The sequence below is a fragment of the Coregonus clupeaformis genome, chromosome 16, assembly GCF_020615455.1.
Source record: "Coregonus clupeaformis isolate EN_2021a chromosome 16, ASM2061545v1, whole genome shotgun sequence".
NCBI classification, from domain to species: Eukaryota; Metazoa; Chordata; class Actinopteri; order Salmoniformes; family Salmonidae; genus Coregonus; species Coregonus clupeaformis.
The window spans coordinates 14,487,896-14,515,093 of NC_059207.1; positions in this window are offsets into that span (position 1 = coordinate 14,487,896).

A 27,198-nucleotide genomic window follows, 5' to 3' on the forward strand; every position below is an offset into this window, starting at 1 on the left:
TTCAAGTGTGGAAAGCTCTTAGAGACTTACCCAGAAATACTCACAGCTGTAATCATTGAAAGGTGCTTCTTCAAAGTATTGACTCAGGGGTGTGAATACTTAAGTAAATTAGATCTTTCTGTATTTCATTTTCAATAAATTTGCAAAAAAATCTAAAAACATGTTTTCACTTTGTCATTATGGGGTATTGTGTGTAGATGGGTAAAACATATATATATTTAATACATGTTTTATTCAGGCTGTAACACAAACAAATGTGGAATAAGTCAAGGGGTATGAAAACTTTCTGAAAGCACTGTATCTATTTAATGTTTGGAGAATTGCAAAACATAACCCGTAACATTTCATATACAATACTTTTATCTCCTTATTGCGCTCCATAAAGTCTAGCAGCTTGTTTTACCTTGCGGGGAATGTACGTCAGAACAATGATGAATTAGCAGTGCAATGCACTGCAGACTCTGCTATCTTATCTTTTCATGGGCTATTTGAAACTTGTAGGTTCCTTATGCATCCAAATAAATCATTCCTTATCAAGGCACATAAAACATAGTGTGTGCTCACAGCAGGACCATAGTCAATGGGGCCTTCTTGCAAATGGCGTATGAACGAGCCACTTTGCCCCCCCCACACAAAAAAACAGGGCCTGAGTGCATCAGAAACAACACAGACAAATACATTATGTAATAGAGTGGATTTAACCATAATGTTACTTAAAGATCTCTATTAATGTGGCTTACTGTAAATGTATAGTGTAACCCATGTCACAGCAATCCTACAAATCCCATTTCTAGACACTTTGACGTTGTGATATTCTGGTCACTATGATTTGACTTTGTGTCTGGGGCGTACGAGGTTTGAGCTTACATTTCTCTCAACTTTTTATGGGGTGAAAAACAGTTTGAAGTTGAGTACTAGATGAATGTCTCGCTAACTGTGTATTTACACATTTATATTTACTTCTGTGCTGAGCAGTGGCGGCTCCTGAAAAAATTCTCAGGGGGGGCAATTTTTCTGATGATTTAGGTGACCTACACACATTTTAAAAAAGATATGTCCAGCAACAACATGAAGACAGGGGCAGCATATAAGTCAATACCAGAAGCATTTATTGACTGATCTCAAAAGTGTTGGCTTACCAGGGTTGGTGGAGCCCTCAGTTTCATCTTTGCCTCGCAAAGCTAACTCAAACACTCCACAAAACTTCACACACTGGATTAGCCGGCTGAGGATGTGGCGGTTCTTGCTAATGTCGTAGTAAATATATTTGTTATAGTGAATATGGAATATGATATGTTGAGTAAAATGTTGTGCTAAGATCTATTTAGGTCAGGAGCTGGTTATAAGTTCTGTTCCTATCCAATAACAATGGACAAAAGGGTCCTATCTTGTCAGCCTTGTCAGTTTCAGTTCTCCAGTAAACTTGTGATTATCAACACTAACCTCATCGTTGTGGCGGCGGACAGCTAGCCTGTATCCCTCATCCAGTTGAGTGGGAATGTTCACTCTCCCCAAAGCAGACCATCTCAAACAGCTATCCATGTGGGTCTTTGACAGCTCATGTTTCTTAATCTTTCCTGAAAGATGGTGCATGTCCGTTACACACCAGTCGCTGTCCAAGCGGTGCTGTCTGCCGTGCCGCCTTCAGGGTGAAAGAGTAAGCAGGGGGTAGCAGAAGACTGCATTAGCTACATCGCAGCCTGCTAGCCAGGTTTTTCGTTTGTACCAATTTTTGGAAAATCCTCGGGTGTAGGACTTCCCCCCTTTAGTAGAAACCTGTTGAATTATTAAATTTGGTCTGGGAGGTCCTAATTGTTTCGTTGCCAATTTATCTTCATTTGTTCGCCGACAAAAAGGAACTTATTTCAAAGACACAATCGAGTTGCACTGAAGCCTAGCCATTTTGATAGTAGTAGTGAATTGATTGATGAGGCTACCCGCTCTTTTCTTAGTTACGTTCATGGTTATGTTACGTATGACGAAAGCGCGTAAGTGCAAGCCCTCAGAAACCCATAGAGATTGTATTGAAAGCTCTGATATTTGAAAAAAATAGATTTTACATTAGAGGCTATGAGAGACTTCTGGGCGATTTTCAACCTGACTGAAATCGCCCCAAAAGGGGGGGGGGGGGGGGGGCCATTTGAAGCACGACTTTAGCCTGATTGGACATTTAGTGGCACTGTGGCAGATCAGACGTCTAGATTACAACACTGATAACTACTGTTGCCGTGATATAATTGATTAGAAAAAAAATCCCTTCCTTTTCCCGTTTGGCAGTGCGTCGCCCATATCGCCCTATTGAACACACCGCCCCTGGTGCTGAGGCCTTCTTTCCTTGAGGGGCTGCAGTTGCATCGCTCTGCACATCCATCATGTAGCATTAACTCCCTGATTCGTCTGCTCTCTTCCTCTCCTCTGCGGACTCCAGTGCATTGACCTTCCCCTCAGCATCCTGGGTAAAATGTTGCGAGAGCTCCAATTGAGCACATCCACCGCAGCCCGTTCAAGACTCCCAGAGGTGGCGTGGTTTTGAGAAGCAATTAATCGCCTTCGACATCCCTGACACTTTCATGTCAATCAGACAGAGAGACTCTAAACGGCTCCAACTAGGAGCAAAGGAAAGGAGTGGGAAAAAGGAAAGAAAAAAGCTTTTCCTCCTAGATTCATCTCCACATTCCTCAATAACTTTTAACCTGGACCTGCCCAAAAGCCTGTGTTCAGCATTTCTGAGGTCTACAGAGATGGAGGAATAGAGAAATGGAGGGATGGTTTATGGGGGTAGGGGAGCTAAATCAGGAAGCAAACACGCTATCACACCAGGAATCCCCCAAGATCACAATCAAAAGCAATTCTATCAATGTCACAGCATGATTTATGTCAGAGATAATAACACAGATGAATTAGCTCTGTATTGTGGACTGATTAAAGACAAGGAACCGTTCAGAGGCTGTTAAAAACGGTTAAGTTTGATTATTTCACTCACTCAGAATAGGATGTAGCATGTCACAGATGTATTTCTGTAGTTCTGTGGAAAGAAATTCTTCCAATGCTTTGTGCACACAAAGAAGCACAGTTGGGTAGGTAGGGTTGTGGATATACACTACATGACCAAAAGTATGTGGACACCTGCTCGTCAAACATCTCATTACAAAATCATGAGCATTAATATGGAGTTGGTCCCCCCCTTTGCTGCTATAACAGCCTTCACTCTTCTGGCAAGGCTTTCCACTAGGTGTTGGAACATTGCTGTGGGGACTTGCTTCCATTCAGCCACGAGCATTAGTGAGGTCGGGCACTGATGTTGGGTGATTAGCCCTGGATCGCAGTCGGTGTTCCAATTCATCCCAAAGGTGTTCGATGGGGTTGAGGTCAGGGCTCTGTGCAGGGCAGACAAGTTCTTCCACACCAATCTCAACAAACCATTTCTGTATGGACTTCGCTTTGTGCATGGTGGCATTATCATGCTGAAACAGGAAAGGGCCTTCCCAAAACTGTTGCCACAAAGTTGGAAGCACAAAATCGTCTAGAATGTCATTGTATGCTGTAGCGTTAAGATTTCCCTTCACTGGAACTAAGGGGTGTAGCCCGAATCATGAAAAACAGCCCCAGACCATTATTTCTCCTCCACCAAAGTTTACAGTTTGCACTATGCATTGGGGCAGATAGCGTTGTCCTGGCATCCGCCAAACCCAGATTTGTCCGATGGAGTGCCAGATGGTGAAGCATGATTCATCACTCCAAAGAAAGCATTTCCACTGCTCCAGAGTCCAAAGGCGGCAAGCTTTACACCACTCCAGCCAACGCTTTGCATTGTGCATGGTGATCTAAGGCTTGTGTGCGGCTGCTCGGCCATGGAAACACATTTCATGAAGCTCCCGACAAACAGTTATTGTGCTGACGTTGCTTCCAGAGGCAGTTTGTAAAGCGGTAGTGAGTGTTGCAACCGAGGACAGATTATTTTTACGCATTACGCGCTTCAGCACCTGGCGGTCCCATTCTGTGAGCTTGTGTGTCCTACCACTTTGTGGCTGAGCTGTTGTTACTCCTAGACATTTCCACTTCACAATAACAGCACTTACAGTTGACCTACAGTTGACCTTGGCAGCTCTAACAGGGCAGAAATTGTAAGAACTGGCTTGTTGGAAAGGTGGCATCCTATGATGGTGCCACATTGAATGTCACTGAGCTCTTAAGTAAGGCCATTCTACTGCCAATGTTTGTCTATGAAGATCGCATGGCTGTGTGCTCGATTTGATACACATGTGTGGCTGAAATAGCTGAATCCACTTTTGTATATATAGTGTAGGCCTATATATAGTACGATGGGCTTTTTGTAATGGCTTGAATTAAATAAACAAAATGGGCTCAAACTCATGGTAATCATGTGTTTCATTTGTTTGATTCCTTTAAATGTATTCCATTCCAGCCATTACAATGAGGTTGTCCTCCGATATCTCCTCCCACCAGCCACCACTGTTAGCTGGTCTGTATAATGTGGCTGCTAAGGGTAAATAGAGTTAAATACAAACAAATTGGACAGCCACCGAATCAATATGAACACAAAGCAAGGCTCATCAGAGCCATTTTCCGGGTTAAAATATTCCACTTAGAAACTGGTCTATAAAATGTAAATATCTGAGTAGAGGTAAGTTTGATAATTTTTTTAAACTGTCAACTCCTTTTGATTCAAACAAGCTTCACAAGACTCGTCTGAAGGTTGCCCGGTACTGGTTTAAAAAAATTAATATAAGTTTATATGGAAGTAGTTTAGTGTGAAAAAAAGGGGTTAAATAATATATGTTTTTAAAAATTCTGAGAAAATCTGAACGTATTAAGAGATTCAGAAACATTTCAACTTTCCATAATATGGCAGATGTCCAATAATTTCAAATTTAATCGTTGCCCAGGGGATGCCTAAAGTGGGATGCAGCCAATTGATGCCACTGTAGTGAGTACGTTGGTGAATTTCAGGTGATTCTGAAGTTGGATACTCACTCATCCAACTTTGCTGTCTTCATTAGAATGTCAGCGTGAAGCATAAGTAAGTATCCTCCCTTTTTGCTGTGCATAGATTGTGTGTGCGTGCGCACCGCTTCTGTGTGTGTGTCTTTGTGAGTATGTATCGCCACTGCATAAGTTATTCTATGCACATTTTAAAACATTGGTAATTGTTACAACAGTGTTATAACATAATTTGAAACTTTAAGCACAAAAGTATGAAAGAGAGAAAAACAAGTCTGCTTTGTTTCGTTGTTAACCCCCAAAGGTTGATTTCTGCACCCCTGCGGAAATCTAATTAGCATAATAGTTTAAGCTAGAGATATCCGTTTTTTTGCATTGGATGCATCTCAATCCACCAAATCCGCCTATGTCGTACTTCCACAGCTGCGGTGAAAGGTGTTTGTTAGACTATGAGACATCCTGAAAATCAGTCTTCTCACAAAATCGTCAGAACGGTTTCGCCTACAAAATATTATGGAAAAATGAGACTCTCACGAACACGATAGTTCTGTACGACCTCAACAACTGTCAGGAGACTCATCTGAAGTCGGTACAGCCGATTTGCCAACTTCTGTCTGTAGCATCCGAACCGTTTGGGCTACACACTAATATGTGTGTAGATGTCAGTTGTTTTGCTCTAGGATACCCACAGACCTCACAAGCCTCATCTGAATGTCCCCCAGTACCAGTTGAAAAAAATGAATGGAAGTACATTATATATACAAAAGTTTGTGGACACCCCTTCAAATTAGTGGACTCGGCTATTTCAGTCACACCCATTGCTGACAGGTGTATAAAATCAAGCACACAGCCATGCAACCTCCATAAACAAACATTGGCTGTAGAATGGCCTTACTGAAGAGCTCAGTGACTTTCATTGTGGCACCGTCATAGGATGTCACCTTTCCAACAAGTCAGTTCGTCAAATATCTGCCCTGCTAGAGCTGCCCCGGTCAACTGTAAGTGCTCTTATTGTGAAGTGGAAATGTCTAGGAGCAACTACGGTTCAGCCGCGAAATGGTAGGACACACAAGCTCACAGAACGGACCGCCGATTGCTGAAGCACGTAGCGCATAAAAATCCTCTGTTCTCGGTTGCAACACTCACTACCGAGTTCGAAACTGCCTCTGGAAGCAACCTCAGCACAATAACTGTTAGTCGGGAGCTTAATGAAATCGGTTTCCATGGCCGACCAGCTGCACACAAGCCTAAGATCCCCATGTGCAATGCGAAGCGACGGCTGGAGTGGTGTAAAGCTCGGTGCCATTGGACTCTGGAGCAGTGGAAACGCGTTCTCTGGAGTGATCAGGCTTCACATCTGGCAGTCTGACGAAGAGGGACAAATCTGGGTTTGGCGGATGCCAGGAGAATGCTACCTGCCCTAATGCATAGTGCCAACTGTAAAGTTTGGTGGAGGAGGAATAATGGTATGGGGCTGTTTTTCATGGTTCGGGCTAGGCCCCTTAGTTCCAGTGACGGGAAATCTTAACGCTACAACATATAATGACATTCTAGGCTATTCTCTGCTTCCAACTTTGTGACAACAGTTGGGCAACGTCCTTTCCTGTTTCATTGTGACAATGCCCCTGTGCACAAAGTGAGGTCCATACAGAAATGGTTTGTCGAGATTGGTGAGGAAGAACTTGACTGGCCTGCACAGAGCCCTGACCTCAGCTCCATCGAACACCTTTGGGATGAATTGGAACGCCCACTGTGTGCCAGGCTTAATCGCCCAACATCAGTGCCCGACCTCACTAATGCTCTTTTGGCTGAATGGAAGCAAGTCCCTGCAGCAATGTTCCAACATCTAGTGGAAATCCATCCCAGAAGAGTGAAGGCTGTTATAGCAGCAAAGAGGGGACCAACTCCATATTAATTCCCATGATTTTGGAATGAGATGTTCGATGAGAACGTGTCCACATACTTTTGGTCATGTAGTGTATATATGGAGACTGTTTAATTGCAAAAATATGGGGTTAAATACATGTAAAAAAAAAAAAAATATGATATGTTTCCTGATCGTTCATATATCTCTCTGATTTAGGACAGACACTTCAGAACAAACTTCCTTTTGATATTTTTTGGAGACTATCTGTTGTTCCATGTAGTGAATATGTTATTCAATGTGTTTGCATGGGCTAATAGCAGTAAGGCCAATAATCATTTTTCATAAAATATTTTTTATTATTTATATATATTTTCTTGATACTTCAAGGGATCTTAAAATTCTAAATCAAATAGCTAAATTTTCCTTCAAATGACTTTCTTAAAACAATTTAATATAGCTTGGTAGAACTCTATAAAGGTGTGAAAAACCCTTTAAAACATACAGACCCATGGGGCGGCGTACAATTGGCCCAGCGTCGTCCAGGGTAGGGGAGGGAATGGCCAGCAGGGATGTAGCTCAGTTGGTAGAGCATGGCGTTTGCAACACCAGGGTTGTGGGTTCGATTCCCATGGGGGGCCTGTATGTAAAAAATAATGTATGCACTCACTAACTGTAAGTCGCTCTGGAGAAGAGCATCTGCTAAATGACTAAAATGTAAATGTAAAAACATCTATTATAAGCATGTTGATCTGTTTTTTTGTGTAATTTTATTTTAGATGTATTTTCTTTACAATACAAAACATACACATGCAAACGACAGCATACAGACAAACACACAAACATTCACAACATCACCCCTGCCCAGACCCACCTGCTCGCACCCCATCTCCAGCGCCCGTATCACGCTCCACCACATGGCCTCAAACTGCACCATTTTGTTTCTCCCTGTCACCCACTCACTTTCAACTTTTAGATAATAAAGCATTTCACCATTCCATCGTGCTAACGATGGAGGATTGGTTGATTTCCATTTTTTAAGTATACGTTTTTTGTCCAACCCATCGGGAATCTCACTGCGGTTTTTTGTAGTCGTTGATTACTGCATTGAAAAACTCTTATCCTAACTCTGGTACTTATTATGTACCTTTTAGACTTCTCATTGACAAGACAGCAAGACACAAATAAACCAATTGCTAGTAACCCATATGTGCATTAACTATGTTGACAATTTTCCAGAACCCATTGGGTTCTATTTGACCTGGCATCTCGCCATGTGTTTACATCCTAATCATTCTCCAAATGAGTAAACTCTCAATGCTGTCTGGATGGGTGTTTTGTTGTATAAGCAGGACAAATGGGAGAGCACAGTAGGCAGAGAGTCTGGGAATGATTTATAGGGTACAAGGCGAATGCATTGTAAACCCAGAGAGAGAGAACTTTTTAATGGATTCTCTGTGAAAGACAAACAACTGTTCCCATCCAGGTTATTTATTGGGTTCTGGGCCCCGTGCAGCCAGCAGGTTAGCTGTCAAAGCTTAACAGGCTTGGTTGTTTTCAACCCTCACTTGATTCCTTTTCTTTTTGTGTAATAAAATGTGATGTGAATGTGATGTCCTTAGATTTACTCCGTCGTCCCATAGAATTTGGTTGCTCCATCACCCGTATTGAGGCTTATGTCAATCGCGGTGTGCTGGCCCTGAGAAATCAACACCAATATTGAGGCTATTTCAGTGCAGTAAAGGGGAAAATCAATATCACTTGAATTTTAAGGGAGCCTAGATATGAGATTAATGAAAACGTTACATTTTCCTATAATCTCTACCTGGTCATTGGCAACATAAGGCCTTGGTTAGAGGGACAAATGGAGAGCTCTGACCCACATGCCAATGGAAGTCTGGGAGCAAAGCTCTATAACACAGTGCAGCGTTAATTAATTGGATTTATAGACTCACTGGTTATAATGGCACATAAACGTACACAGAAAGGTTCAGTCAGTACCACCTTTTTTTAAGCTTTGACTGATGGATTGATGAAAACAAGTCTGTTTTTATATGCTATCTTACCTGAAGAATCAGAGGGCAGATTTATATTCTACAGCTGTTGTCGTCCTGGCAGCCTATGGGGTTGCTTCCTGAGAATGTGTCATGCAGACAGATGATGAGACAGATCCACACGTCCTTCATTGGAGGACTTAGAAATCTGTGCGTCGCTTATCCCAAGGGCGACAAAAAGATGGATTCCTTCGCTTAAAACTGACATTTTCCAGCACAAGCCACACAGAGATGGATATGTTGAATAAACGTCAGTGGGAAAAAAAACACACATCATTCCCTGTACTGACGCATAACGTGAGGATTTCCTGTAAGAGCTACTATTGTCATCCAACCTTATCACTTCACTTAATGATAAACCGTGTTCATATTTAGATTATTTATTGATCATAAATTCCTGACATTTTGATATATTATTGGGTAATCATAAACATTGCATGATTTCTATTGTCTTTTTCCCTATCACTTGGATCAATGTTCTATCACTTGGATCAATGTTCTAAGCCTGTGGGATGTATGTGGAAGAAGTCACAAATGCTGCTTTGTTGCTGTAGGTTTCTCAAAGTCAAAGAGGAAATGACTAATCTCTCATGGACGGAAGGTCCTGGCCCATCTTCCCATTTACCTTCTGGTGCCACAGAGATGCTCAGTGGGAGAAATCTACTAGCCACACACTCAGATCTTGTGTGCAATCGACTTCTGCACCACAATGGCTGAGTTACTGCAAAGACCTCCGTTCTGCTCTGATCCTAACCAGGTTTTGAACAGTGCTCAGCTGGTATCATTCTTCCTTTCTTTCCTCTATAGCTAAAAGCAACACCATTTGTACAGCATCTCTAGAGAGCTGAGTTCCCCTCTCTCCTTCCACACTACAGCTGGAGCTGGCATAACCTGGTTCCCTCAGCCCACACACTGACCAGTAGGATCCTGGTTCCCTCAGCCCACACACTGACCAGTGGGATCTTTGTCCAACAGCCAGGTGTGAGTCATCTAACACAAGCCTCTAGCAACCACAGTATCTCACAGTAAGAATGAACCTTTCACACTCCTGACCCATTCTGTAAACATAATACATTTCTGCTGTATATGCATGGCAGCGGGAAGATGTTTTCGGGTTGGGGTACTGATCATTTGGATTCTTCAGGGGGTGCTGCAGCACCCTCAGCACCCCTACTTCCCGCAGCTATGTGTATGTGAGCAGCAATGTAGGTTGGCAAAAGAGCAAATGTTGTCAACAACATTTGGGACACTGGCTAGGCTGCATTACAGTATTTATTATTGTATTGTAAAATAAATATTTAGTGGAGCCAGAGTCCGCAACCCGACAGAGTTCACAACGAAATGGGAGTTATAGATCTGTCCTCATTGAAAGCAAGACTGTTAAGCACTAGATCTATTCTATGGGGTCTATTTTCCCTCCTTAAGTTTCATTTGTACATATTTTTACTGTTGGTTATGCACACTAGCTTCAAACAGCTGGAAATATGAAACTGTATTTTATGGTTATTGAAAATATATTTCACAGCGGTTTAGATTGTACAATGATTCTCTACACTGCTCAGTGCATTGCTTGTTTTGTCACATAATCTGAAATAATAATTTTTGCAACCAGCTGATTGCGGACCTATTTCTACAAGGGCTTTTATATTGCTGTCGGAGACACAACACAACTGAGCAATAATAATATATATATATATATATAAAGTGGGGGGGAAAAAGTATTTAGTCAGCCACCAATTGTGCAAGTTCTCCCACTTAAAAAGATGAGAGAGGCCTGTAATTTTCATCATAGGTACACGTCAACTATGACAGACAAATTGAGAAAAAAAATTGCAGAAAATCACATTGTAGGATTTTTAATGAATTTATTTGCAAATTATGGTGGAAAATAAGTATTTGGTCAATAACAAAAGTTTCTCAATACTTTGTTATATACCCTTTGTTGGCAATGACACAGGTCAAACGTTTTCTGTAAGTCTTCACAAGGTTTTCACACACTGTTGCTGGTATTTTGGCCCATTCCTCCATGCAGATCTCCTCTAGAGCAGTGATGTTTTGGGGCTGTCGCTGGGCAACACAGACTTTCAACTCCCTCCAAAGATTTTCTATGGGGTTGAGATCTGGAGACTGGCTAGGCCACTCCAGAACCTTGAAATGCTTCTTACGAAGCCACTCCTTCGTTGCCCGGGCGGTGTGTTTGGGATCATTGTCATGCTGAAAGACCCAGCCACGTTTCATCTTCAATGCCCTTGCTGATGGAAGGAGGTTTTCACTCAAAATCTCACGATACATGGCCCCATTCATTCTTTCCTTTACACGGATCAGTCGTCCTGGTCCCTTTGCAGAAAAACAGCCCCAAAGCATGATGTTTCCACCCCCATGCTTCACAGTAAGTATGGTGTTCTTTGGATGCAACTCAGCATTCTTTGTCCTCCAAACACGACCGAGTTGAGTTTTTACCAAAAAGTTATATTTTGGTTTCATCTGACCATATGACATTTTCCCAATCCTCTTCTGGATCATCCAAATGCACTCTAGCAAACTTCAGACGGGCCTGGACATGTACTGGCTTAAGCAAGGGGACACGTCTTGCACTGCAGGATTTGAGTCCCTGGCGGCGTAGTGTGTTACTGATGGTAGGCTTTGTTACTTTGGTCCCAGCTCTCTGCAGGTCATTCACTAGGTCCCCCCGTGTGGTTCTGGGATTTTTGCTCACCATTCTTGTGATCATTTTGACCCCACGGGGTGAGATCTTGCATGGAGCCCCAGATCGAGGGAGATTATCAGTGGTCTTGTATGTCTTCCATTTCCTAATAATTGCTCCCACAGTTGATTTCTTCAAACCAAGCTGCTTACCTATTGCAGATTCAGTCTTCCCAGCCTGGTGCAGGTCTACAATTTTGTTTCTGGTGTCCTTTGACAGCTCTTTGGTCTTGGCCATAGTGGAGTTTGGAGTGTGACTGTTTGAGGTTGTGGACAGGTGTCTTTTATACTGATAACAAGTTCAAACAGGTGCCATTAATACAGGTAACGAGTGGAGGACAGAGGAGCCTCTTAAAGAAGAAGTTACAGGTCTGTGAGAGCCAGAAATCTTGCTTGTTTGTAGGTGACCAAATACTTATTTTCCACCATAAATTGCAAATAAATTCATTAAAAATCCTACAATGTGATTTTTTGGAAATTTCTTTCTCAATTTGTCTGTCATAGTTGACGTGTACCTATGATGAAAATTACAGGCCTCTCTCATCTTTTTAAGTGGGAGAACTTGCACAATTGGTGGCTGACTAAATACTTTTTTTCCCCCACTGTATCACCTTTGGTTGGTCCATTGTATTCAGTTCCCTTCCCTTTTTCCACATTTTGTTACGTTACAGCCTTATTCTAAAATTGATTAAATAAAAAATGATCTTCATCAATCTACACACAATACCCCATAATGCCAAAGTGAAAACAGGTTTTTAGAAACTGAAATACCTTATTTACATACGTATTCAGACTTACATAAGTATTCAGACCCTTTGCTATGAGACTCGAAATTGAGCTCAGGTGCATCCTGTTTCCATTGATCATCCTTGAGATGTTTCTACAACTTCATTGGAGTCCACCTGTGGTAAATTCAATTGATTGGACATGATTTGGAAAGGCACACACCTGTCCATATAAGGTCCCACAGTTGACAGTGCATGTAAGAGCAAAAACCAAGCCATGAGGTCGAAGGAATTGTCCTTCGAGCTCCAAGACAGGATTGTGTCGAGGCACAGATCTGGGGAAGGGTAGTATAAAAATTCTGCAGCATTGAAGGTCCCCAAGAACACAGTGGCCTCCATCATTCTTAAATGAAAGAAGTTTGGAACCACCAAGACTCTTCCTAGAGCTGGCCGCCCGTCCAAACTGAGCAATAGGGGGAGATGGGCCTTGGTCAGGGAGGTGACCAAGAACCCGATGGTCACTTTGACAGAGCTCCAGAGTTCCTCTGTGGAGATGGGAGAACCTTCCAAAAAGAAAACCATCTCTGCAACACTCCACCAATTAGGCCTTTATGGTAGAGTGGCCAGACGGAAGCCACACCTCAGTAAAAGGCACATGACAGCCCGCTTGGAGTTAGCCAAAAGGCATTTAAAGGACTCTCAGACCATGATACATTTTCTGGTCTGAGGAATCCAAGATTGAACTATTTGGCCTGAATGCCAAGCGTCACATCTGGAGGAAACCTGGCACCATCCCTACGGTGAAGCATGGTGGTGGCAGCATCATGCTGTGGGGATGTTTTTCAGCGGCAGGGCCTGGGAGACTAGTCGGGATCGAGGGAAAGATGAACGGAGCAAAGTACAGAGAGATCCTTGATGAAAACCTGCTCCAGAGCGCTCAGGACCTCAGACGAAGGTTCACCTTCCAACAGGACAACGACCCTAAGCACACAGCCACCAACGAGTGGCTTCGGGACAAGTCTCTGAATGTCCTTGAGTGGCCCAGCCAGAGGCCAGATATTAACCCAATCAGACATCTCTGAAGAGACCTGAAAATTGCTGTGCAGCAACGCTCACCATCCAACCTGACAGAGCCTGAGAGGATCTGTAGAGAAGAATGGTAGAAACTCCCCAAATAAAGGTGTGCCAAGCTTGTATCGTCATACCCAAGAAGACTCAAGGCTGTAATTACTACCAAAGGTGCTTCAACATAGTACTGAGTAAAGGGTCTGAATTTTTATGTAAATGTGACATTTCAGTTTTTTTTTATATACAATTGCAAACATTGCTTTGCCATTATGGGGTATTGTGTGTAGATTAAGGAGGGGAAAAAATAATGTAATCAATTTTAGAATACGGCTGTAACGTAACAACATATGGAAAAGGTCAAGGGGTCTGTGTACTTTCCGAATGCACTGTATGCTTTTCATATTAGTATAGCTTTTGTTTCCCCCATGCCTGAAGTGAACAGCAAATTAACTATAGCCCCATGCAATCAGAAACCAAACAAGTGTATTAGTCATAAATCTATGAGAAATGACATGCTACACATTTCATTACACTATATATTCTCTTTGTAATTGTGGAGTTGCCTTACTGCAGTTATTAGTGTGTGCATCATGATGACTGCACTGCATGGTGTTTTTTTATCAATACAATTCTCTCCATTGGAGGCTGCTGAGGGGAGACGGCTCATAATAATGCCTGGAAAGGAGTGAATTGAATGGCATCAAACACATGGGACCCATGTTTTTGATGTATTTGAAACCATTCCACTAATTCCGCTCAAGCCATGAGCACCAGCCTGTCCTCCCCAATTAAGGTGCCACCAACCTCCTGTGCAGTTCTCCCTCGTTCATAGAAAATTTTTAATTTCAATTTGTTTGCTTCAGTGAAATTCCATTTGTCACATTAATAAACGTTGGACAGGCAGTTTTGTTGCGAAAGAAGATCATGCATTACCTGGAGAAGACCCTCTTCTCTGGTCAATGTGGTAATCTCTTCTCACCACAAACTAAACAAAACCACAACAACAACTGTGTCAGGGGTCAGGGTGACGATTCAGATGTACAGCTTTAGTTGTCCTGCTTTATATTCAGAGCATAGATTGGGAGCCTGCCCCCGCTGTCCTACGGTGGTGAAGTTCATCACTGAATGCAACCTCCTGGTAGCACTATTGTTCTCATCTCTGAACACTGTGCACAAATGGAAGCAGAAATGCTGCAGACGCCAAAGGTCTCCAGAAACAGCATGCTCTGTTTGAGATATCAGTGGCTCACTGCTTAAACATATTGTTAGTGCAGCAGGTGACAGCGTAATTGCTCCATCAAAATCGCCTACGGGTGGATAGGTAACACAAATGGCGACAGGGTTCAGCAATGCTCCCCTTAAAATTACACAAGTAGCAAGGTGCGTGTGTTTGTGTATTTGTATGTTGTTTCTCTCTGTGTGTGTGTGTGTGTGTGTGTGTGTGTGTGTGTGTGTGTGTGTGTGTGTGTGTGTGCATGTGTGCGTGTGTGTGTGTGTGAGAGAGATGCTTTCTCTCATTGTTAGGATTGCATCCTCAGGCAGTAATTCATTTCCTCTGCATAGACAGTGTACAGCATTTAGGCACCACAACATGTTAAAGTTGATGTCTTGTCCTGTTTTATTTATGCTATGGCTTTAAAGGAAACATCCACTCAAAAAAGTATATTTTGGTGTTATAAATAAATTAGTCTACTGTTAATACAGTCCCAAAATGTTTTGCATGTCAGCAGTGAAGTTTTCAAGGTATTGGAGTTTCAAAAAGAAAAGTGTCACTTGCCACATCATCATGATGATGCAAAATGCATCATGTGGCAAGTGACACTTTGCTTCTTGAAAATCCTATATCTTCAAAACTTGACTGCTGATATGCAAAACATTTCGGGACTGTATTAACAGCGGACTAATGAAACAAATACCAAAATATAGTTTTTGCAGGATTTTCCCTTTATGACTTCAGCCAGTCACAGGACCATTTAAGACCAATATTTATCAGCTCTTAAATTATTAATCATGTTTATAATGTATCTTCCTCAAAAGGTATAGGCACTGGAAATAATGCTGGAGGTTTGAAATGTTCTGATGGCTTCCATACCAAGTCTCCTCTCTTCAGTCTGCTAAAATAAGCTGTGTTATTTAATATTTTATTCTAAAAAGAGATACACACTTAAAAAAAAGGGAAGTAACAATGAAATAGTTAACATTTGCTTGAGGCAGCATTATGCCCAACATGCCCTGGCTTAAGAATGCTGAAGAGAACCATCTGATACCACGGCAACATATGCCTGCAGGATAGTGGTGGCCATTTGGGACCCTATGTGCTGTCACATCTCCAATGGGAGTCAAGGGCTACCGTGGTAGGTTGGGTTAGTATTGTATGGTAATGTGTGTGTCTGTGACTCCCCTGTGTTACTGTTGAAACCCTCCCATCTCCCATCTAGGGCGTTTGTATATTCTCTCCTTTTTTCTATTTTTTGCATCAGTGTACCAGAACGATTTGAATGAGAAATGGAGAGAGAAGCTCAAACCAATAAAGTGTGTTCTATATGGTTGAGAGAGTCAGGAATTATACTGATTTAGTGGTATAATCGATAATTTGCTATGATATAAAGATATATACCAACATTGGAGAATCATGAAAAAAAATGTGGTGAATGGATACTGTCAGAGCGTGCTGTAGGTGCAGTGGTGGAATCAAACGCAGGACGCAGACGGATAATCCAACAGACTTGTATTAATGCCAAAACATGGCAAACGGACAACACTTGCCCGAAGGCGAAATACGCACGAAGGCGAAAAATAAAACAACAGCGCACAATATAAGTGCGTAAATAACTCCAGCGCAGTGGAGAGAAGCTCAACCGAGCGAAATACACGACTGACACAAATCAATAACACACAACACCTGACAAACACAGCGAGAACTAAATAGGACACTAATGACACTAAATGAAAACAGGTGTGACAACAATCAGACAAAAGCAAACGAACATGAAACATACAACGGTGGCAGCTAGTATTCCGGAGACAACGAACGCCGAAGCCTGCCCGAACAAGGGAGAGAGGCAGCCTCGGCCGAAACCGTGACAGTACCCCCCCCTTGACGCGCGGCTCCAGACGTGCGCCGACTCCGGCCTCGGGGACGACCCGGAGGACGCGGAGCAGGGTGCGTCGGGTGCCCACGATGGAATTCCGTCAGGAGAGACGGGTCCAAAATGTCTCTCCTCGGCACCCAGCACCGCTCCTCCGGACCGTACCCCTCCCACTCCACTAGATACTGAAGACCCCCATCCGACGTCTCGAATCCAAGATGGACCTCACAGAGTACGCCGGTGCCCCCTCGATGTCCAATGGGGGGCGGAGGAGTCTCCCTGATCTCACTTTCCTGGAGTGGGCCAGCTACCACCGGCCTGAGAAGGGACACATGGAACGAGGGGTTAATACTTTTATATTCAACAGGTAGCTGTAATTTATAACACACCTCGTTCAACCTTCCCAGGACTTTAAATGGCCCTACAAACCGCCGACCCAGTTTCCGACAGGGCAGGCGGAGGGGCAGGTTTCTGGTAGAGAGCCAGACTCGATCACCAGGTGCGTACACCGGTCCCTCACTGCGGTGGAGATCGGCGCTCGCCTTATGACGTCGGAGGGCCCGCTGCAGGTGGACGTGTGCAGCGTTCCATGTCTCCTCCGAGCGCCTCGCCCACTCATCCACCGCAGGAGCCTCGATCTGGCTCTGCTGCCAGGGTGCCAGAACCGGCTGGTAACCTAACACACATTGGAAAGGGGTTAGGTTAGTGGAGGAATGGCGTAGGGAATTCTGGGCCATTTCGGCCCAGGGAACGTACCTTGCCCACTCCTCCGGCCGGTCCTGGCAGTATGTTCTAAGAAACCTGCCCACATCCTGGTTTACACGTTCCACCTGCCCATTACTCTCCGGGTGGTAACCCGAGGTGAGGCTCACCGAGACCCCCAACCGCTCCATAAAGGCCCTCCAGACTCTGGAGGTAAATTGGGGACCCCGATCAGACACAATATCCTCGGGTACCCCGTAGTGCCGGAACACATGGGTGAATAGGGCTTCGGCAGTTTGCAGGGCGGTAGGAAGGCCCGGCATGGGGAACAAACGACAGGCCTTAGAAAACCGGTCCACAACGACCAGTATAGTGGTATTCCCCTGTGAAGGAGGAAGGTCAGTAAGGAAATCCACCGAGAGGTGGGACCATGGTCGTTGTGGCACGGGCAGGGGTAGTAACTTACCCCTAGGCAGATGTCTAGGCGCCTTACACTGGGCGCACACCGAGCAGGAGGAAACATAAACCCTCACATCCCTTGCCAACGTGGGCCACCAGTACTTGGCACTGCAGTTGCCTTACTGCAGTTGCCTTACTGCAGTTATTAGTGTGTGCATCATGATGACTGCACTGCATGGTGTTTTTTTATCAATACAATTCTCTCCATTGGAGGCTGCTGAGGGGAGACGGCTCATAATAATGCCTGGAAAGGAGTGAATTGAATGGCATCAAACACATGGGACCCATGTTTTTGATGTATTTGAAACCATTCCACTAATTCCGCTCAAGCCATGAGCACCAGCCTGTCCTCCCCAATTAAGGTGCCACCAACCTCCTGTGCAGTTCTCCCTCGTTCATAGAAAATTTTTAATTTCAATTTGTTTGCTTCAGTGAAATTCCATTTGTCACATTAATAAACGTTGGACAGGCAGTTTTGTTGCGAAAGAAGATCATGCATTACCTGGAGAAGACCCTCTTCTCTGGTCAATGTGGTAATCTCTTCTCACCACAAACTAAACAAAACCACAACAACAACTGTGTCAGGGGTCAGGGTGACGATTCAGATGTACAGCTTTAGTTGTCCTGCTTTATATTCAGAGCATAGATTGGGAGCCTGCCCCGCTGTCCTACGGTGGTGAAGTTCATCACTGAATGCAACCTCCTGGTAGCACTATTGTTCTCATCTCTGAACACTGTGCACAAATGGAAGCAGAAATGCTGCAGACGCCAAAGGTCTCCAGAAACAGCATGCTCTGTTTGAGATATCAGTGGCTCACTGCTTAAACATATTGTTAGTGCAGCAGGTGACAGCGTAATTGCTCCATCAAAATCGCCTACGGGTGGATAGGTAACACAAATGGCGACAGGGTTCAGCAATGCTCCCCTTAAAATTACACAAGTAGCAAGGTGCGTGTGTTTGTGTATTTGTATGTTGTTTCTCTCTGTGTGTGTGTGTGTGTGTGTGTGTGTGTGTGTGTGTGTGTGTGTGTGTGTGTGTGTGCATGTGTGCGTGTGTGTGTGTGTGAGAGAGATGCTTTCTCTCATTGTTAGGATTGCATCCTCAGGCAGTAATTCATTTCCTCTGCATAGACAGTGTACAGCATTTAGGCACCACAACATGTTAAAGTTGATGTCTTGTCCTGTTTTATTTATGCTATGGCTTTAAAGGAAACATCCACTCAAAAAAGTATATTTTGGTGTTATAAATAAATTAGTCTACTGTTAATACAGTCCCAAAATGTTTTGCATGTCAGCAGTGAAGTTTTCAAGGTATTGGAGTTTCAAAAAGAAAAGTGTCACTTGCCACATCATCATGATGATGCAAAATGCATCATGTGGCAAGTGACACTTTGCTTCTTGAAAATCCTATATCTTCAAAACTTGACTGCTGATATGCAAAACATTTCGGGACTGTATTAACAGCGGACTAATGAAACAAATACCAAAATATAGTTTTTGCGAGGATTTTCCCTTTATGACTTCAGCCAGTCACAGGACCATTTAAGACCAATATTTATCAGCTCTTAAATTATTAATCATGTTTATAATGTATCTTCCTCAAAAGGTATAGGCACTGGAAATAATGCTGGAGGTTTGAAATGTTCTGATGGCTTCCATACCAAGTCTCCTCTCTTCAGTCTGCTAAAATAAGCTGTGTTATTTAATATTTTATTCTAAAAGAGATACACACTTAAAAAAAGGGAAGTAACAATGAAATAGTTAACATTTGCTTGAGGCAGCATTATGCCCAACATGCCCTGGCTTAAGAATGCTGAAGAGAACCATCTGATACCACGGCAACATATGCCTGCAGGATAGTGGTGGCCATTTGGGACCCTATGTGCTGTCACATCTCCAATGGGAGTCAAGGGCTACCGTGGTAGGTTGGGTTAGTATTGTATGGTAATGTGTGTGTCTGTGACTCCCCTGTGTTACTGTTGAAACCCTCCCATCTCCCATCTAGGGCGTTTGTATATTCTCTCCTTTTTTCTATTTTTTTGCATCAGTGTACCAGAACGATTTGAATGAGAAATGGAGAGAGAAGCTCAAACCAATAAAGTGTGTTCTATATGGTTGAGAGAGTCAGGAATTATACTGATTTAGTGGTATAATCGATAATTTGCTATGATATAAAGATATATACCAACATTGGAGAATCATGAAAAAAAAATGTGGTGAATGGATACTGTCAGAGCGTGCTGTAGGTGCAGTGGTGGAATCAAACGCAGGACGCAGACGGATAATCCAACAGACTTGTATTAATGCCAAAACATGGCAAACGGACAACACTTGCCCGAAGGCGAAATACGCACGAAGGCGAAAAATAAAACAACAGCGCACAATATAAGTGCGTAAATAACTCCAGCGCAGTGGAGAGAAGCTCAACCGAGCGAAATACACGACTGACACAAATCAATAACACACAACACCTGACAAACACAGCGAGAACTAAATAGGACACTAATGACACTAAATGAAAACAGGTGTGACAACAATCAGACAAAAGCAAACGAACATGAAACATACAACGGTGGCAGCTAGTATTCCGGAGACAACGAACGCCGAAGCCTGCCCGAACAAGGGAGAGAGGCAGCCTCGGCCGAAACCGTGACAGTACCCCCCCCTTGACGCGCGGCTCCAGACGTGCGCCGACTCCGGCCTCGGGGACGACCCGGAGGACGCGGAGCAGGGTGCGTCGGGTGCCCACGATGGAATTCCGTCAGGAGAGACGGGTCCAAAATGTCTCTCCTCGGCACCCAGCACCGCTCCTCCGGACCGTACCCCTCCCACTCCACTAGATACTGAAGACCCCCCATCCGACGTCTCGAATCCAAGATGGACCTCACAGAGTACGCCGGTGCCCCCTCGATGTCCAATGGGGGCGGAGGAGTCTCCCTGATCTCACTTTCCTGGAGTGGGCCAGCTACCACCGGCCTGAGAAGGGACACATGGAACGAGGGGTTAATACTTTTATATTCAACAGGTAGCTGTAATTTATAACACACCTCGTTCAACCTTCCCAGGACTTTAAATGGCCCTACAAACCGCCGACCCAGTTTCCGACAGGGCAGGCGGAGGGGCAGGTTTCTGGTAGAGAGCCAGACTCGATCACCAGGTGCGTACACCGGTCCCTCACTGCGGTGGAGATCGGCGCTCGCCTTATGACGTCGGAGGGCCCGCTGCAGGTGGACGTGTGCAGCGTTCCATGTCTCCTCCGAGCGCCTCGCCCACTCATCCACCGCAGGAGCCTCGATCTGGCTCTGCTGCCAGGGTGCCAGAACCGGCTGGTAACCTAACACACATTGGAAAGGGGGTTAGGTTAGTGGAGGAATGGCGTAGGGAATTCTGGGCCATTTCGGCCCAGGGAACGTACCTTGCCCACTCCTCCGGCCGGTCCTGGCAGTATGTTCTAAGAAACCTGCCCACATCCTGGTTTACACGTTCCACCTGCCCATTACTCTCCGGGTGGTAACCCGAGGTGAGGCTCACCGAGACCCCCAACCGCTCCATAAAGGCCCTCCAGACTCTGGAGGTAAATTGGGGACCCCGATCAGACACAATATCCTCGGGTACCCGTAGTGCCGGAACACATGGGTGAATAGGGCTTCGGCAGTTTGCAGGGCGGTAGGAAGGCCCGGCATGGGGAACAAACGACAGGCCTTAGAAAACCGGTCCACAACGACCAGTATAGTGGTATTCCCCTGTGAAGGAGGAAGGTCAGTAAGGAAATCCACCGAGAGGTGGGACCATGGTCGTTGTGGCACGGGCAGGGGTAGTAACTTACCCCTAGGCAGATGTCTAGGCGCCTTACACTGGGCGCACACCGAGCAGGAGGAAACATAAACCCTCACATCCCTTGCCAACGTGGGCCACCAGTACTTGGCACTAAGACAGTGCACTGTCCGGCCGATACCCGGATGTCCAGAGGAGGGTGACGTGTGAGCCCAATAGATCAATCGATCCCGAACCTCGAGCGGAACGTACTTCCGACCCTCCGGGCACTGTGGTGGACTAGGGTCGGTGCGTAACGCCCGCTCGAGTTCAGCATCGACCTCCCACACTACCGGTGCCACCAGACACGACTCCGGCAGTATGGGAGTGGGCTCCACGGACCTCTCCTCCGTGTCATACCGCCCGGGACAGCGCATCTGCCTTACCGTTCTGTGACCCAGGGATGTACGTGATCTTAAAAGTAAACCTGGTCAAGAACATATTCCATCTTGCCTGGCGAGGGTTCAGCCTCCTCGCTGCCCGGATGTACTCCAGGTTACGGTGGTCCGTCAAAATGAGGAAAGGGTGTTGAGCCCCCTCAAGCCAGTGCCTCCACACCTTTAGGGCCTGTACCACGGCTAACAGCTCCCTGTCCCCTACGTCATAGTTCCGCTCCGCCGGACTGAGCTTCTTAGAATAAAAAGCACAGGGGCGGAGTTTAGGTGGCGCGCCAGACCGTTGTGAAAGCACGGCTCCTAGACCGGCCTCTGACGCGTCCACCTCTACCTGGAACGGCAAAGAGGGATCCGGATGCGCCAGCACCAGGGCCGAAGTAAACAGGTCCTTCAGCCTCCCAAACGCCCTGTCCGCCTCGGCCGACCACTGCAGACGCACCGGACCCCCCTTCAAAAGAGACGTGATGGGAGCTGCCACCTGTCCAAAACCCCGGATAAACCTCCGGTAGTAATTCGCAAACCCCAAAAACTGCTGCACCTCCTTCACAGTGGTTGGTGTTTGCCAATTACGCACGGCCGACACCCGGTCTACCTCCATTTTCACCCCTGACGCAGACAACTGATACCCCAAAAAGGAGACCGACTCCTGGAAAAACAGACACTTCTCTGCCTTCACATACAGGTCGTGCTCCACCAGCCTCCGCAACACTCTACGCACCAGGGCCACATGCTCGACACGGGTAGGTGAGTACACGAGAATGTCATCTATGTACACAACCACCCCCTGCCCCTGCATGTCCCTGAAGATCTCATCCACGAATGATTGGAAAACTGACGGAGCGTTCATCAACCCGTATGGCATGACCAGATACTCGTAATGGCCCGAGGTGGTACTAAAGGCTGTCTTCCATTCATCGCCCTCCCTGATGCGCACCAAGTTGTACGCGCTCCTGAGATCTAATTTAGTGAAGAAACGCGCCCCATGCAACGACTCAGTCATGGTCGCAATCAGCGGGAGTGGATAACTGTACTTCACCGTAATCTGATTGAGACCACGGTAATCGATGCACGGGCGCAAACCACCATCCTTTTTCTTCACAAAAAAGAAACTCGAGGACGCAGGGGAAGTGGAAGGCCGTATGTATCCTTGTCTCAGAGATTCGTCTAAGTAAGTCTCCATAGCTTTCTTCTCCTCTTGAGACAGAGGATACACATGGCTCCGTGGGAGCGCAGCTCCTGCCTGGAGGGCTATCGCACAATCTCCCTGCCTATGGGGCGGCAACCGCGTCGCCCTCGACTTACTAAACGCAATAGCCAAATCCCCATACTCAGGGGGAACGTGCAATGCGGGCACCTGGTTTGGACTCTCCACCGAGGTAGCCCCTACGGAAACGCCTAAACATCTACCCACACACTGGGCAGACCACTCCATCAGAGCCCTCTCCTGCCACGAAATGGATGGGTTATGGGTACTCAACCAGGGCATGCCCAGCACCACCGGATACGCAGGAGAGTCAATCAGAAATAGCTGAATCATCTCCTGATGACCCCCCTGCGCACACATCCTAAGTGGCGCAGTGACCTCCCTGATCAAGCCCGCACCCAACGGACGGCTATCTAGGGCATGAACGGGGAAAGGAACATCAACAGGAAGAAGGGGAATCCCTAAAGCTAAACAAAACTTCTTATCAATAAAATTCCCAGCCGCGCCTGAATCTACCAGCGCCTTATGCTGGGAATGAGGTGCTACCTGTGGAAAACGCACAGGCATACAAAAATGTGCAACAGAGAGCTCTGGGTGAGTGGGGCGCCTACTCACCTGGAGGGAATCCCCAGTGCGGGACCTGTCGTCCTCTCCCCTAGGAGGCCATCCCCAGCACCTAGCCGCGGTGTGTCCTCCCCGACCACAGTTGGTGCAGGGGATGGACCCCCCAGTAAGCCGACCCCTCCTCTCTCTAGCGCCAGCGCCTCCGAGCTCCATAGGACACGGCTCGGAAGCGCTGGAGGGTGAAATGGACGGACCCCCCTCGGAACGTCCGCGGGTAGCTAGCAGGTTATCCAGCCTGATGGACATGTCGACCAACTGGTCGAACGTGAGGCTGGTGTCCCTACAGGCCAGCTCCCGACGGACGTCCTCTCGTAGACTACACCTGTAGTGATCGACGAGGGCCCGATCATTCCACCCTGCATCTGCCGCTAGAGTACGGGAATTCGAGGCGAACTCCTGAGCACTCCTCCTCCCCTGCCGGAGGAAGACCAGACGCTCCCCCGCCGCTTTCCCCTCCGGGGGATGGTCAAACACCGCCTTGAAGCGGCGGGAGAACTCGTTGTAAGTGATGGTGTCCGCGTCGATCCTCCTCCACTCCGCGTTGGCCCATTCCAACGCCTTCCCGGACAGGCAGGAGATCAGGGCGGACACGCTCTCATGTCCCGAGGGCGCCGGGTGCACGGTGGCCAGGTACAGCTCCACCTGGAGAAGGAAACCCTGGCACCCGGCCGCGGTCCCATCGTAAGCCCTCGGGAGCGAGAGTCGGACTCCTTGGGGTTCTGGTGCGGGAATAGGCTGACTGACCGATGGTGCTGGCACGGAGGGTGGCGGTGGAGGCGTCCCCCAGCCTCGGATGGTGGTGATCACCTCCTGCAGTGCGGTCCCCATCTGCAGGATCTGGTCACCTTGTTCCCGGACCCTGTCCTCCAGAGTCGCCTGGGCTGCTGCGGCTCCTGCTGATTCCATTGTGGTGTGTTATTCTGTCAGAGCGTGCTGTAGGTGCAGTGGTGGAATCAAACGCAGGACGCAGACGGATAATCCAACAGACTTGTATTAATGCCAAAACACGGCAAACGGACAACACTTGCCCGAAGGCGAAATACGCACGAAGGCGAAAAATAAAACAACAGCGCACAATATAAGTGCGTAAATAACTCCAGCGCAGTGGAGAGAAGCTCAACCGAGCGAAATACACGACTGACACAAATCAATAACACACAACACCTGACAAACACAACGAGAACTAAATAGGACACTAATGACACTAAATGAAAACAGGTGTGACAACAATCAGACAAAAGCAAACGAACATGAAACATACAACGGTGGCAGCTAGTATTCCGGAGACAACGAACGCCGAAGCCTGCCCGAACAAGGGAGAGAGGCAGCCTCGGCCGAAACCGTGACAGATACATTACCTTTTCAATTTTTTTGCAGTAGAGATATACAGGCTATCCTTTAATTAACTTAATTGGGGTCATTTTGAAAGGCAAAATATACTATAACTCAAATGTGGCTGCTCTCTGAAAGCACAAGCAATCCCAATGCACTTAATAACACAGAGCACTCAGCAAAGCAAAACCAAGAAAAGCAATGATCATACATTTACAGTGACTGAAAGTATAACAGCAGGGATGCTAACATGGTCAGGGTATAGAGACAGGCTTGTAGAACAACTGGAAGACAGAAAGAAAGAAAGAAAGAAAGAAAGAAAGAAAGAAAGAAAGAAAGAAAGAAAGAAAGAAAGAAAGAAAGAAAGAAAGAAAGAAAGAAAGAAAGAAAGAAAGAAAGAAAGAAAGAAAGAAAGAAAGAAAGAAAGAAAGAAAGAAAGAAAGAACATGCGTTTTTCTGGATTTTTTTGTTGTTATTCTGTCTCTCACTGTTCAAATAAACCTACCATTAGAATTATAGACTGATCATTTCTTTGTCAGTGGGCAAACGTACAAAATCAGCAGGGGATCAAATACTTTTTTCCCTCACTGTATCTGAGTTGTCAAAGATGAGAGATTCCAGCTCTGGGTTTCTGGGAGGAGGTAACGTTGAAGAGTTTAATCTTCAAATCCCCTCACCTTAACCATGCCTATAGTGCAATGCAGTTTGAAAACGTCTCTTATTCTGTCTGTTTTTATCAACACAACCTCCAAATCAAATGGAGACATTTGCCATAACTGCAAGCAACAAATATCATGGAGTGTTCTAAGTTGATCCATTAATACAGACAAACACAGAATTAGCCTACCATATGTGGCAGACAGACAGGAAGATGTTGCGGCCAGGGTTTAGTGATGTTGCTGAATGAATCACAGTCATGTGTAACTCAAATGACCTGTGAAGAGGCTGAAAGAGGCAGTTGGCTCTCCCACTGAACTCTATGGAATATTGTTAATGTTTATCCCCTCGAAGCTGGATAGCAAAGTGGTTAGAAAAGCAATCTTTACATTCTACAAAAAAAGCTATTTGTTTGAGATGCCGTAATTGACTACAATTGTATGATGACACTGCCAATATTAGATGGACTGGAAAAGGAGGTCACATCCAGCGGTTACATTATCACACGTGTTCCTCATCTCCCATTCACATTTCTTAAAATGTATCTCTACAAACTCACAGACTATTGGATAAGCTAATTTTATGTTGTACAGGGTTTCTTGTTGAAAAACTTTTCAGGTTAATAGTTGACACAACGTAGAGGTTAATGAGAAACACAGAGTAGTTGACAAAATCACTTTGGATATCATCAATGAGATCATACTGTGGTAACATGAATACACCATGCTCTTTATGCTGCTATAGGTTCACTGGCTTCAGTGACATCAAGCAACACATGGTTTCAGACATATAACCAGTTCAATTATCATCATCATATCACATTGTAACCATTACAGATGTAAGATCTTAATTTGATCACTTTGAATGTCAGACTTTTATCAACTACAAACTGTCCATTAATTATAATTCACATAATCATTCACATTTCCTGTTGCTGCAGTAGTATTTTCCTGCTTTCGCAAACTGGCTCAAATTAAGATCTTACATCTCTAATGATCCATTGTTCTGTATCTTGCTCTCCATTATCCAAACAAAACCCTGCCTTTGTACATTATAGTTTAAATGCTTACAATATAATCTAAAATGTAATCTACGTAATCCCCAAAAGTAATTATTTATCATGAGAGGGCCATAAACAATAACTAGTAATGCTGCATACTCAAAGAAAGGTTCAAATCTAAATAGTTATAAATTGCTGAGGTCACTTTTGAGGTCACAAGCTCAAGTACACAGTACAAATATGATAAAAATAAAACAACGAACTATAAGATTTCACCTTCCTTATAACTGTCAAATAAGTATTGATTTATTTAGTGTTAAGAGAAAATCTGCATGTTTTCTAAAGGTCTTTCTTGATCAAAACTGTCACGGTTTCGGCCGAGGCTGCTCCTCCTCCTGGTTCGGGCAGGCTTCGGCGGTCGTCGTCCCCGGAGTACTAGCTGCCACCGATCTATGTTTCATGTTCGTTTGGTTTTGTCTTGATGTTGTACACCTGTGTCTTGTTAGTCCTCGTTAGTGTCCTATTTAGTTCTCGTTGGTTGTGTTTG